This window comes from Prinia subflava, chromosome 3, assembly GCF_021018805.1.
Source record: "Prinia subflava isolate CZ2003 ecotype Zambia chromosome 3, Cam_Psub_1.2, whole genome shotgun sequence".
In the NCBI taxonomy this organism is placed as follows: Eukaryota; Metazoa; Chordata; class Aves; order Passeriformes; family Cisticolidae; genus Prinia; species Prinia subflava.
Genome location: NC_086249.1, coordinates 35,965,428 through 35,978,557, shown reverse-complemented (window position 1 = coordinate 35,978,557; position 13,130 = coordinate 35,965,428). Strand labels below are relative to the sequence as shown.

Genomic DNA, 13,130 nt, shown 5'->3' with positions numbered 1-13,130 from the left:
ATATTTTGAAGGATTTTATATTTGTGCTCATTGCAGTAGCAGAACAAAAGGACTCTGGCTTAATTGCTCTCGGGAAGAGATTTGGAATAAGAGCCTTAAAAAGTTTCTTAATGATCCTGAACTGCTTTTTTCTTTTTTTTTTTTTCTTTTTTTCTTTTTTTTCTTTTTTTTTTTTTTTTCCTCCAGACTAAAAGCTGTGGAGATCAAAGATGAATGGAGATGTTGGGGTGAGCAGAAAGCAACTTTTTGCATTCGGCAAAGTCAGATATTTGGACTGCTGCTGCAGAAATGAGAGAGGAAAATTATAATGTCTCTCTATTCCCCAGAACCAATAGAAATCTGTCTTGTGACTCTTCTCATATAGAAAATAACCAATCTGTCAACAAGGCCCTACTTAATGAAATCCTCATTTTGTGCTCCACATTGGCTTTTATATAAAAGTGTTGACTGACAAGCTTATTTGGTGTTAGTTTAGGGGTTTCTTGGAAGGAAATAACTTGCCTGAACCACTTTTAAGAATCAACAAAATTAACAAAACACAAACCAGCAACATCCAGTGGCAAGACTGGGTTAGCATGGCTGCTCTGGATTGCATGGCTATAGCCATCCAACTCTCAGCACCAGAGCACAGAGCAAAAGAAAGAAGACACAGCAGAAATCTATAAATACTACAGGTTAAAAAAATGCTCTTTCTCCCCCTTCCTTTCTCTTCCTTTCTTTTCCTCGCATGTGCTTTCCTTACACATACTTCGGCATTTATCTACCATGACAAGCCTCATTTCTCCTTTTAAAAGAATGCATAAATGAGCTATGAATATTTGATCCTTTTTTAAACAAGCATTTTGGCTTGACAAGTCACAGCAGATAAGGCTACCCAAGATGGTAGCCAGCTGCTCAGGGGAGGGAGCGTAGGTAGGGCAGGGTGTCAGAGGCACCACCTCTCCCAGGCTGCTGCGTGGGGCAGGACACGGACCCACAGCCACGCTCCTGTCCTGCTGCAAACCTTCAGGTCCTGCACAGGCTGCCCCAAAGCTGTGGGTGATTCTGCAGGTTGGTGCTGGAGGACAATCCTGCCTCCCCTGTGCCCCACTTGAGCAGCCCTGCTGACTTCGGTGGAAATAGTCACGGCTTAGAGTCACGGCACCTCTGTGTGTCCTTGCAGGACCACGGTCCAGACAGCACATCATTCTCTCTGTTAGGGCTTTTAGGAGGTTTCTCTCTGTGTTACTGGGTAATTCAGCTGCCTGTAGTCAATTCAGATTAGCTGTTTTATAGAGAACATACTAGTTTCACACCATGGTGGAATTTAACAAATGAAATTAATAAAGAGCTTTATGGGTACACCTGCGTGGGTTTGTTCACATTGTATTTCAGGCTCCATTTGCAAGGATACTGTAATGTGCTAAAATAATTTCCAGGTATTCTACTGTGGTGACACTTTGAGCCAATGACAAATACACTGATTTTCAAGAAATACCCACTTACATCAGTTTTGCACCAAAAGTGTGAGCATATGAATGTTGTATTTGAATGATGGTACATAAACTTAGCTAAAGTCCTCATTTTTTCTTGTAAAAAAAAAGCTATTTTAGGCATATTTTTAATGGCATAATATAGTTGTCTTTAGGGGATTTTAACTTGTCACTGAATTTCAATTCAAATTTGTATTTTGGGGAAAATCACTGGGTGAAATAATTAAGAAAATAAAACTCTTGTTTCTTGTTATTTTACTTTTTCTACAGTTGTCGTGATGGACAATCTAAAAAGAGCAGTACCCATTTTCTTCGTGAGGGGAAAAAAAACCAAAGTTAAAATAACATATTCGATTAAATTTCATTTTCAAAAGCTCAGGACAGAATATTTTTCTTTGCTGTAAGTTAGCATCATGGAGAGATAATAATGCAAGATTCATTAGAGTTGGTACAGAGTGCCCTTGACTTCAGAAGATATTTCATTTGTCTCAGGAGGAAAATAGTTATTGACTGGGAAAATCTTTTTACTGAGGTACTTCTTCCCTGTGTGCTTTTTTTCTTTTTTTCTTTTTTTTTAAATATATAATTATAGCAGCTTTTGAACTTTAGGCAGGGCTGAAAATTACTGATAAGCACAGGAACAGGGAACAGTTTAATCACTGCATTAAAAATCTTGTCTGGGACATTTCTTGATTTCCACAGAAGACTCCAGCAAAAGATTCATATCAGTCCACAGCAAAAGATTTATATCAGTCCACTTTCCAAATATTGGGACCTCCTGCATCAGCTGAGGGGCAGTGTGAGCAGTGCTGTCACAGTTTCCCTAGTGCTGCTAATTGATCATAACCATGCTATGGGAATCTCCCAGAGTGTTTTTACTTTAGATACATATCCTCAACCATTAGACCCTGGACAACGCATTCTGAAGGGGCAAAACCCCTGAAATATTGCAGAATTCATTGCAGTTCATGTATAGATCAGAGAACATCAGGACTAAGACTCAAATATTCTCCAGTGCAAAAAAAAATTTGCAGCCTATAAACAGTCAAAATGTCACAGATATATGCTTTCCCTTGCTTCATTGTTTGGGGAGCTTTTGTGGAAGGATGGTGGGATTGGTGAGAGAATGTGCTTTTTTGAACATATAGTATACATTCCTTTGTATAAGGCTTCCACAGATGAAAGTGCTCATGGTAATGTACCCCTGTGACATTCTGTTTGAAAATATTACTCTTTCTTCAAAGAAGAGAAAGGGAGAAGCTGTAGCTTTAAATTGTATGAGCATGGGAAAATCAGACATGGTAATAAAAGTGGATGTTTGAGTGTGTCAGATAAAATTTATTAGATAGGGGTCTCCAGCTCAGTGCATTCCTATGCAAAATTCTTGGTCAGCTGCCAGAAAGTGAATTCTGAGCATTAGCACAGTAGAAAATATTTATATTGGTGTAAGGCTGCTGGCTGTGATATGCTTCTGCTCTTTTAAAATAGCTTGCCACAAATTCAGAGACGTCAATAGAGGTCAAACTGTAGGGAACTACACAATTTAATGAATCAATTATATACTTCCAGACAATCAGTAATACCATTGTGGAAAAAATGAATTATTAACATGTGAAAATAATTCTGCAACAACACATACAGTAGCAATCAGGGTTGTGTTTCTAAAAATGCTCAGTCAATCTAATTGCTTTCCTAGTAAAGTCAACACAACAGAATCTCTTTTGTTATGCTCTGTTTTTTATTTTTTGAGCATTATCTCCAGTATAAATGACTGTGTGAAGAGATTCCTCAGCACACCTCAGCTCTGGCTTCACTTAGATACTACTGTCAGATCACATTTCATTAAAACTGAGCCCATGAAAAAGAATGTTAAATAATTTCCAAATATATTCCATTGCTTTTATTTGATGAAAATACACACTTCAGATCAGTGCTAAGTCCTATTTGCAATGAGCAGGGCTACCTCAAGATTATTTTCTTTTTGCATCTGAATTTTGGCCCAAATTCTGATAGTACCTTGTCAATGTGTCTCTAAAACTGTCCCTTTTGAAGGAGGGTCATTCTCCTCCACACGCAGCTTTGGCACAAGGACCTGCCTGGAGCAGCATTTCCCTGAGGCAGGCCTCTCTTTCCTGTGGATTGCTTGTGCATGTAGCACTCGTGGAAACTTCCCTTGAAATTTAAAGGGAAAACCCCTGCCCTGACCTCCTCCTGCCCAAAGCTGCTTTGCTGTGCCACAGGAACCAGATGTCTCTGGGTTTGGGGCAGTCTCACTGGGCGGGTGTGAACAGGCAGAGGTAGAGCAGCACTAAAAGTCAGATACCGAACTGATATTTCTCCAAGGAATATTGACACAAAATAAAAGCCTGACCCTAAATCTATTGAATCTTAGCCAATTTTGCTCTCAAAAAATGAAATCAAACCTGTGTATCAAACATTTCATAAACACTGAGGATCCAACTATTCTTTACTAATATGTATTTTTTAAACTATGATCCTGCAGGCAAAATGGTAAAATAATTCCTTGTTTATTTGGGCTTTTGACAGCTCTTGATCCCTAAGAATTTATCTTTTAACAACAGGAAAAACAGAAGATCAATAAAAGGGCTTGATTACCCTGCCATTTTTAGAGCAGAATGATCTTTTAATTTTCAGTTCTGGTTTCCTGAGAAGTCATACTTCTTTTGGTTTACAAAGATGCTCACCTTAAATCTCCTATTATTTTATATTAAGTGGGACAGAAAAAAAATTCCCAGCATCAACCCCAGCTTCCACAAGGTATTTGTATCAATCAGACTAACAACTGTTTGGTGAATTTAGACTAATCACAATTTCCCATTCATACAGATTCTGGAACTTAGGAAAATATCCAGCTAACTCTCAATTAAAACCAAACTATTTTTCATAGAAATTTTAGAAATACACAAGCCAAACACAAACTAAGAGCCATGTTCCATCTGGTTCTCAAATTTTAGAAGAAAGATATAAGTTTTCACGGAGGTTGAATGGACCATCCAAAAATAGAATGTGGAGGTATATATAAATAGAGAAACTGGACTGAATGATAAATTAGCTACACTCCTTATGCACGTTACTAAGTCAATATTAATACTTGAAATGAAAAGTGAATCTATAATAGAATCAAAAAGTAGTTTGGGTTGGAAGGGATCTCCAAAGACTATCTTGAAAAATAATTTCTCTGATGGGAATGGAACTCACAGCTAACACCAGATTTTGCTGGATTAAGTCACAAAGATATTTTCTTAATGCATTTTAACAGTAGCACATCTTATTTAATCAAATATACATGATTCCTTAAGGTGATTCAGGAGTCTATTGGGAACAAACATATATGGAAGCTGCCACGTGCATTTAGACTGCTGTGCTGTAGCTGGTGCACAGAATTCCTGGCAAACAGAGTAAAATGTGTTAAACCTCTGTCAGTGAATTTTAAGCTAACATGTCTTATCTTCTAGTTCTATCAAGAAAACTGTGTTCATTTGCATCATTAACCCTAATTCTTTCCCCTCTGTGGTAATTCATTAAATATATGTCATAACTTAAACATAGCAAGGAAAAAAACCAAGAAACTACACTCATGCTCTGACAACTGCCATACATGTCTGTCTTCATTTTCCTCTCCTGATTTGCAAAGCCACAGGTAGCATGTTATCTCCTTCTTAGAGGAAACATTGTTCTCATCAGACAAGTCACTTTTGAGATGGAAAACTCAAAACAACGTGTTCAGAATAGTCACTGAACCACACAGTGATTTGGGAAGCTTAGCTGCCTCTCTCTAGAGTGGATAAATCAATGAAGTAGTAAAATTCACTCTTCAAATATAGAGAATTTTTTCCTCACAAATTGTAAGCAAAAAGTACAGTATAAGTTATTCTGTAAGATTCTGTGATCTCATGAGAATTAATTTTATTTGTAAAGACCCAGTGAAAATATACATGAGGAAGAATATTTTTATTTTTGCTTGCAATAAACAAGATTTCTTATGTTGCTTCAAAATGTACTTATTTTACATCTGTGGCAAAAATTCTAAATGGGACCAGCAGGTTTCAGTTCAGTTTTTGGTGTTTCAATATAGTTTTTGCTATGTTTTATGAGACACAGTGATGCATGGAAACCTAATAGAAGCTGCAACCACACAGGACTTCGTGTCACAAAAGGAGGAGTTGGAATTAGAGTAAATATCTGCTGTAAACCCAGAGGTACATTTCTGCTCGACTGAATTAGAGAACTTACTGGCACATCTCCATAAGCATGACTCTGTACTAGGAAATAGTTAATCTTTTATTACATTGGATAGCCTTGTGGGATTGCTTTAGTGATTCATTATAGAAATCAAAGAAAATTCTATAGTATTGTGCAGTTTGGCTCATCCAGTTGGAAAAATCCTAATGATCAAAAAAGCATGTGTTCTTACTCAGATAGGTTTTATGACATGACTGTAAAATGTACCTACCACAGTTTTTCATTGTTTCACAGACAATAAGCACAGTCATTTTCAGGTTTCTATTGTTCTGCAGCCAAAGCCATGAATGTCCCCTTGCTCACTGACATGAGTGACAACTACATTTACATCTACCAAAGAGGCATGATTAATTACTATGTTTAATCAATAAAGTTTACTCTTTAAACCTATAGAAATTATAGCATTGCATTTGAGACACAGGTCTGAAGAGTATGTCAGCTTTTCAAACATAGACAACAATGTATGAGAATTTATAACTTGGCAGAAAGGCCTTTTTGAACTAAATCTGAACATTTGTGCTAGTAGTCCAGAAATCATTTACTTTCTGATATCTGCCAGCCTTACTCAGACAAGGTAGTGCTTCAAGTGCTATACGAGTTCCATTCATTTCAATGGGAATAAACAGGTAAGAAAGATATTCTGAATTATTTAAAAACTTGATTTCAAAAATTTAATTCCTTAAGAGGAGCAGTTGAGGACACTTGGCTTGTTCAGCCTGGAGGAGAGTGAGTGGAGACCTCACTGCAGTCTGCAGCTTCCTTGTGAGGGGAAGAGGAGGGGCAGGCACTGATCTCTTCTCTGTGGTGACAGTGACAGGACCTGAGGAAATGGCCTGAAGCTGTGTCAGGGGAGGTTTAGGTTGGATATTAGGAAAAGGTTCTTCACCCAGAGGGTGTTTGGGCACTGGACCAGGCTCCCCAGGGAAGTGCTCAAAGCACCAGCCTGGCAGAGTTCAAGAAGTGTTTGAACAATGCACTCATGCACGTGGTGTGACTCGTGGGGTGTCCTTCAGAGAGCCAGGAGTTGAACTTGATGATACTGATGAGTCTCTTCCAACTCAGGATATTCTATAATTCTGTGATTCTATGATTTTCGGGAAACAAAGCTAGAACAAAAAAGGTATGCTTTTATTTTAGCAAACATTTTTAAAGAAGATTTATTGAAAAAATAATAGAGGGTGAAATTTAAAAGCATTACTTATACCCAAAGAAGTTTCCAAATTGAATCCCATCTACTCAGATCTGGATTTAAATGTATGTAGTTACCTTTTGGTAGGCACTTGGCATTAATGAGCTGTAGTTTTGTATGAATTTATTATAATCACATTTGAACAGTGCTCTAGTAATAATGAAAATAGTTCATTTCTATTACGCCTGAGAGAATAGAGGTTTTATAGAACCCAGTGGAATTGCAGACATGCTGTTTCTCACAGGAATAAGTGCAGGAAAGGAGAGAATCTAAGGGTTGGATAGAGTGTCTTAAATACCCAGGTCTTTGAGTAATTCTTTGCCAGTAATTCAATTACAAAAATCCTGAATTTTCATATCCAATGGCTACCATGTGGTCAAGGGAACTGTCCATCTTTTATTACAGCAGAAAAATCCAGACCTCTCTTGACACCATCTGCTTCTTGTTTTTTTTGGAATTTCTTTATATTCCCCTATCTGTGGACATTTCCAAACCATATTTTCCCAGTCAATCCCCAGACTAAGCACTAAACTCACATTAAATTTTGAGCTTCCATTTGGCATACTAATTGAAGAGCAAGGCTTGACATATGCTTTGAATGTTGCTACAGCCCCTCAGTTGTCAAACAACTGCCACGATGTTCCAGTCTCTTTAGAAGAGATTATTCACTGTATTAAATGTTTCGATGAGAGGAACAGTTCAAAAGCACACCCACAGCAGTTATAACACTAAGTAATAAGTAAATTAGAAGATTTGAATCTCTGGTTTCTGAGTGCCAGTGATGCTCCATTGCCAGTGTGCCTGATTGAAGAGGGGTTATTATACATCAGAGATTACAGAAAACAGAAATGTGCCTTATTGGCAGGTAGTTTTCCGTTTACAAGCATAGAATTTTGCACTGAACTAAAAGTGAACCAGAGCATGAAATGCTCTGGGGAGATAGAGAAGGAGAAGTTTTTGCAACCTGTTGAGAACAAAGGTAAGCTAAAACTTTACTCAGCCAGTGAAAGCTTGAGCTTTCACTGGCTGAGTAAAGAAACTCAGGTGGTACACAAGCTCTCATGTCACCCTGCAGTAGGGACCAGATCATGATCCTCTGAACCATTTCTGTGGATCTGAGATCCATCCATCTCACATCTACCCTGTGCAGGACCAGGGTCCCCAGGAGCAGCCACCTCTGATAGACTGACAACCACAGATTTGTGCCCTGCACCTGTGACTGCTTTGTTTCTGCATGTGTGCCCATTCTCCACTTTTCCCTCCATCATTTGTTGTCCAAGCCATGGGTATTTTTGCTATTGTAATGTCACAGAGGTTGCCATACTCTTTTAAGAACTATTCTGTGACACCATGAGAAAAATTATACTGTCTAGTAGGCTTGGCTAAAACTGAAATGCCCAATTCTTTTCTTTCATTTCTTTCTTCCCAGTGGTCTGGGATGTAATTGGGTCATCTCAGTGCTTATTTAAAAAATTGGGGTTTGTACCCTTGTCTTAGTTCCTACGATTCAAACCATACTCCTCTCATTAACAACTACTAGCACAACAGGTAACAGCCACAGTGCAGCCAGCATAATTATCTTTTCCCATTCAGGTGTTGATCATGCAGTTTGATTGATAGGAGTGGTAAAGCTTGCTTGTGCTGAGCCATTTGCAGAAAGGGAATCAGAGGCATGGCATGTCTTTGGTTAACAGCCCACTATAAAATTAGTGCCCTGTGTTGCATTTTGGTGTAGATTGCTTGATTTTAAGTAGGTGATGAATACTTAGTAAATGCACAAACTAAAATATCCACACTGATGTCTTATTATGTGGCTTTCCGTGCTGTGAGACTGCAAAATCGAGGGCTTTCCATGATGGAAACAATGCAGGAGTCTGCAACGCCCATGTCTCTCACGCTTAATGATGAATTAGCTCCAGAACTTAAAGGTGGTTTGGAACACATTTTCTTTTCCACTATAATGTTTCATGAAGTGTGAGTTGTTGCAATCTTTTTTTTTCTGCAGATGTTGCTGGCAGCGCTACATCACATCTTCATATTGATATGGTAGTGATGCCTTAAGGTTTAGCTTTCATGTTTTCAGAGTTCAGATTTGGTGGTTGAAAGGAAACGTGGAACTGGAGTGGGTCACTCTTCTCCCTTGTTTCAAAGAGTTTAGAAGAGAAATATTGTGGACACACTTCGGACAGTTACAGAACCAGTACCCGGAAATACCTCTTGGGAACTCTGGTCCAATAATTCTTTTAAAGCCCGTGTCTCTGAAAAGGACACACATAAATAACTGTTCATCATTGTAGTGTAAGTGGAGTAACACAGGACAGTGTTTTGTCATACCTAAAGTACACATACATGGCATAGCATGCTTCCTGGGATTGGTAGGGGTGACAGCTCAGTAACCTCTCTTGCTTGCTCTGTTGCACACCAGATGAGGAGCAGCAAGCATCAACACCATCTCCCTAAATCTGTGTTTGTGGCTACAGCTCCAGTTGTGGCAAGAAAAAGAGAAAAAACAAAGCAAGATTAAAAAGCTGATTGCTAGAAGCTAACCATGAATTCTAAGTCACTTTATCTCACCTGAATTTAGAAACGGGATTCAGCTCTAATTTAAAACACAATTTCGTTTCTACACATGAGCTAAATGCCCAAGTTCCCATTACAGGCAGTGGACATCTAGTGACCAGCCTGGAGACCCAAAGCAGGTGGCAGCAGGATTCATTTGCCTTATTATCAGCATCTATTGCCACCCCAGGTGCCCTCAGGGGTCTTGCCTGTCCTCCATCTGTTGAATTGGAGACGCTGGGTCTCCCACTGGTGCTGAGTGTATACATACCAGCTGTGAGAAGCCCTAGCAGAACCCCTTCTGCTGAAAATGGCCTCAGGAGCTCAGGGTAAAGGGAACACTGTTGGCATTCCCATTTTAAGACTCCTCTGATGGAAAAAGAGAAGAAATCACCACTTCTAGGGGTAATATTCCCAACCTATTCTAGGTTCTCTCTTGAAATTATGCCATAAAGGAATCTGAAGGGATTTATGTACCTAGTTCCACATCAAATGCCCTGAGGTACCTAGGGTATCTGCATGGGACTGGTAGGTATGATTCTGGGCCCACAAGAGATGTGGAGTCTTTCCCCAGCTGCCAGAGACCAGACAGGATGCCCTTGTTACCTATAGGTGCCTCTGTCTTGTCACTGAGCCTCTATTTCTCCTCTGACCCACTGAGGTGCAGCTCCTCCTCTGTACAAACAGCTACAGATGGGTGGGATGAATCCTGCCCCAATGGCTGTTCCCAGCACCCAGAGACAGGAGCTGTAAGTAGCAAACGAATCACACCTTTCCTAGTGCTGGCACCTCATTTGGTCATGGAGACCCAAGGCCATTCACCTGGCATGGCATGGCATGGCATGGCATGGCATGGCATGGCATGGCATGGCATGGCATGGCATGGCATGGCATGGCATGGCATGGCATGGCATGGCATGGCATGGCATGCAGGGATGGTGGAAGCAAGCTCTCAGTTTCCCTGAGAGCCATCATGCCTGAGGTGCACACCTCCCTCCCTTCACACCCCTGCTTTCAGTCTGTCCCGTGTTCAGCAGCAGTCTTCCAGAGAGCACACCCCAGCTGGCAGCATCTGCTGGCCTTCTAGAAAGCCAGGCAAGGAGAAAATGAGAGTAGAAACCCAGACCCACCCCAGCAGTTTCACTTCAGCAAGTTATATTGCAAAGGGCCTAGTTGGACGTTAAGGGGAAGACTGAAAAGTAGGCTTAAAGAGGAATATAATTTTATGCTTAGCTACAATGCAATTGACCTCAGGAAAAATGGTGAGAAAATTAATTTAGATCATTATATGTATGTAATATAATGTTATCTATATTTATATAATATATGTATATACATATAATATATATTTTATACATTTATAAAACTTCAATACTTTACATAAATTATATACTATATAAATACTTTATATTTTTATGTAAAAAAATTTATTCATATGATCTATTATATAAACTATATTTATATAATCAATACGTTACTTCTATATGGAAATCTTTAGGAAACCAGCACTTGGAGCAGAACTGAAAAATTAAGGAAGTAATGGAATAAATTCATGGGAATGAGACTGCAAGTCTAGTGCCAATAGAAAAGCAAAGGATGTTTATTTAAAAGAAAAATGGAAGCGCAATAATTCAAAGTGCAAGAAAAGAAAATCTTGAGAGTAAAAATACATAGAAAAAGTTAATAGAAAAATACATATGAGTTTTGGCGGGACTGAGTAACTACCCTAATAAATAAAAATGGTATTAAGCTTCAGTCCCACTGATAATAAGTTTAAAAACTAAGTAAGTTTAAAAGGTGCTGCTGTCTTAAATATCCTTGTTCACTAGTTTTATGCTAATGAGTGGATTTTTAAGAATTTTTTTTTGTTGGAAACCAGAGTGACTCTGTAAAGACCTCAGTCTCATTGTACTACAATTGCAAATGCAGTTTATGGAGAAATATTTTAAGGGTCAGAATTTTGCTGACCTCTGAAAGCAACAAACAGCACCTGATAATAGTGTTCTCCAGCTACTGCTGAACCTGTCTAAGTTTCAGGGAGTGACCCAGACATGAAAGGACTTAGACACTAGCAGACCAAACCTGCAGACCAATATTATCTCTTTGCCTCCTGCCTCTCCTCTGTGGGCTGGTATCTGTTATCTATTGTTTCATACTTTGCATGAAACACAGCCCACCAAGTCTAATTCTCTAATTAGGTGCTTGAGCAATGGTTCACTGAAATGTAGGTCCCTGGTACTGGGTGGGCAAAATAAAGGGAACAATTCCATCAGCCTAAAATAACCAAAGTTTCCTGAAACTGGAGAGAGACTTCCAGTACCTTTGAAAATCCACAGAAATTTCAGCCAGACAGACTTCAGGATATCTCTTCATGACATATGAGAAATTCAGGCCCATTCAGAAGGTGATCAGTCCATGAAGTCATGTTTCTGCCTCTTGGGCTGAAAGCCTGGGGACCTAATGGGAATGGGATTTACTGTAGCAAATCCAGTGAAGGACCACAGAGTTGATACAGGGACTGGGAGGATGTTTCATAGCCAAGAAGAATGTGAGAGCTAGAACTTTCCAGCCTAGAGAAGAGATACTCAGGTGGATTTTATCAGTGTATATAAGTACCTGAAGGGAGGGAATGAAGATGAGGGAGCCAAGCCCTTGCGAGTGGAACCCAGTGACAAGGGGCTATGGGCACAAACATAAACATGGGAGATTCTGTCTCAACATCAGGAGACAATTTTCCTGTGAGGGTGATCAGACGATGGGGTAGATTGCTTAAAGACACTGTGGGATCTCTGTTCTAGGAGACACTCCAAATCCATCTGGACATGGTCCTGGCAACTGACTGTAGCTGACCCTGCTTGAGCAGGGGATTTGGACTAGCTGACCTTACAAGCTGCCTTCCAACTTCTCTCGTTCTGTGATTCTGTGGTCTCCTACATCTCACTGATCTCACTTGCACCATCAGATATGGAACATATGGATCATGAACACAGCGCCCACTGCTGACATGAGAGCCCTGTAACTCGGGCTCTGCCCCAGGCCTGGACCCACCTCCCCAAAATCCCTGTGCACATCCTCCTACAGTATCTTCATAATGTTGCATTTTGAATCTGGGTTAGCTTGCAAGCAAGAGGAATGCTCAGGTCATTCAGATGGATAAGGTAAAACCCAGCTTTTCCCTCTTCTCTCCCCTTTTAAAAAGCTCTTGGTTTTTATCCATAATGATACCTGTACATTCAAGACAGCAGTTCCTGGAACACCCTGCTGTGTCACAGACTCACCGTTTGGGTTGGAAGGGTCCTTAAAACTCTGCCAGTTCCAACATCTCTGCTTTTTGTATGGGTGGCCATGTATTGGCTCACGGTGAGATCAGGAGAAAGCACCTTCTTCAGTCGTGAGGTCCGTGGTCTGGTTGGGTTTGGGCCCTTGGAAGAAGTTCAAATCCCAGCACTCCTGGGAAAAGCAAGTCCTGATGTCCCTTACTGTCCAGATGGGGTCAGTCTTACCAGAACAGGGCACAGCTCTTGGGTAAGGAACTCCTTTATGGCTAAAAAACTGCATGTTCCCCGGGCAAAGACAACAGCTTTGTTCCTTATTCGAACCATCCCGTCTCGCCTGGCCCAGGGCAAACACTGCCTCGTGCTGCTGTC

At 40.0% G+C, this 13,130-nt stretch overlaps 1 long non-coding RNA gene across 1 annotated transcript; it reads right to left on the bottom strand.

The window, feature by feature from the left end:
• Positions 1–5,113: 5,113 nt before the first annotated feature.
• Positions 5,114–12,900, bottom strand: LOC134548605 (uncharacterized). Its single transcript, XR_010079820.1, has 3 exons — positions 12,762–12,900; positions 11,804–11,940; positions 5,114–6,841 (listed from the first exon to the last, which is right to left on the bottom strand). It is a non-coding gene; the product is annotated as an uncharacterized LOC134548605 (long non-coding RNA).
• Between the last annotated feature and the right edge of the window lie 230 nt (positions 12,901–13,130).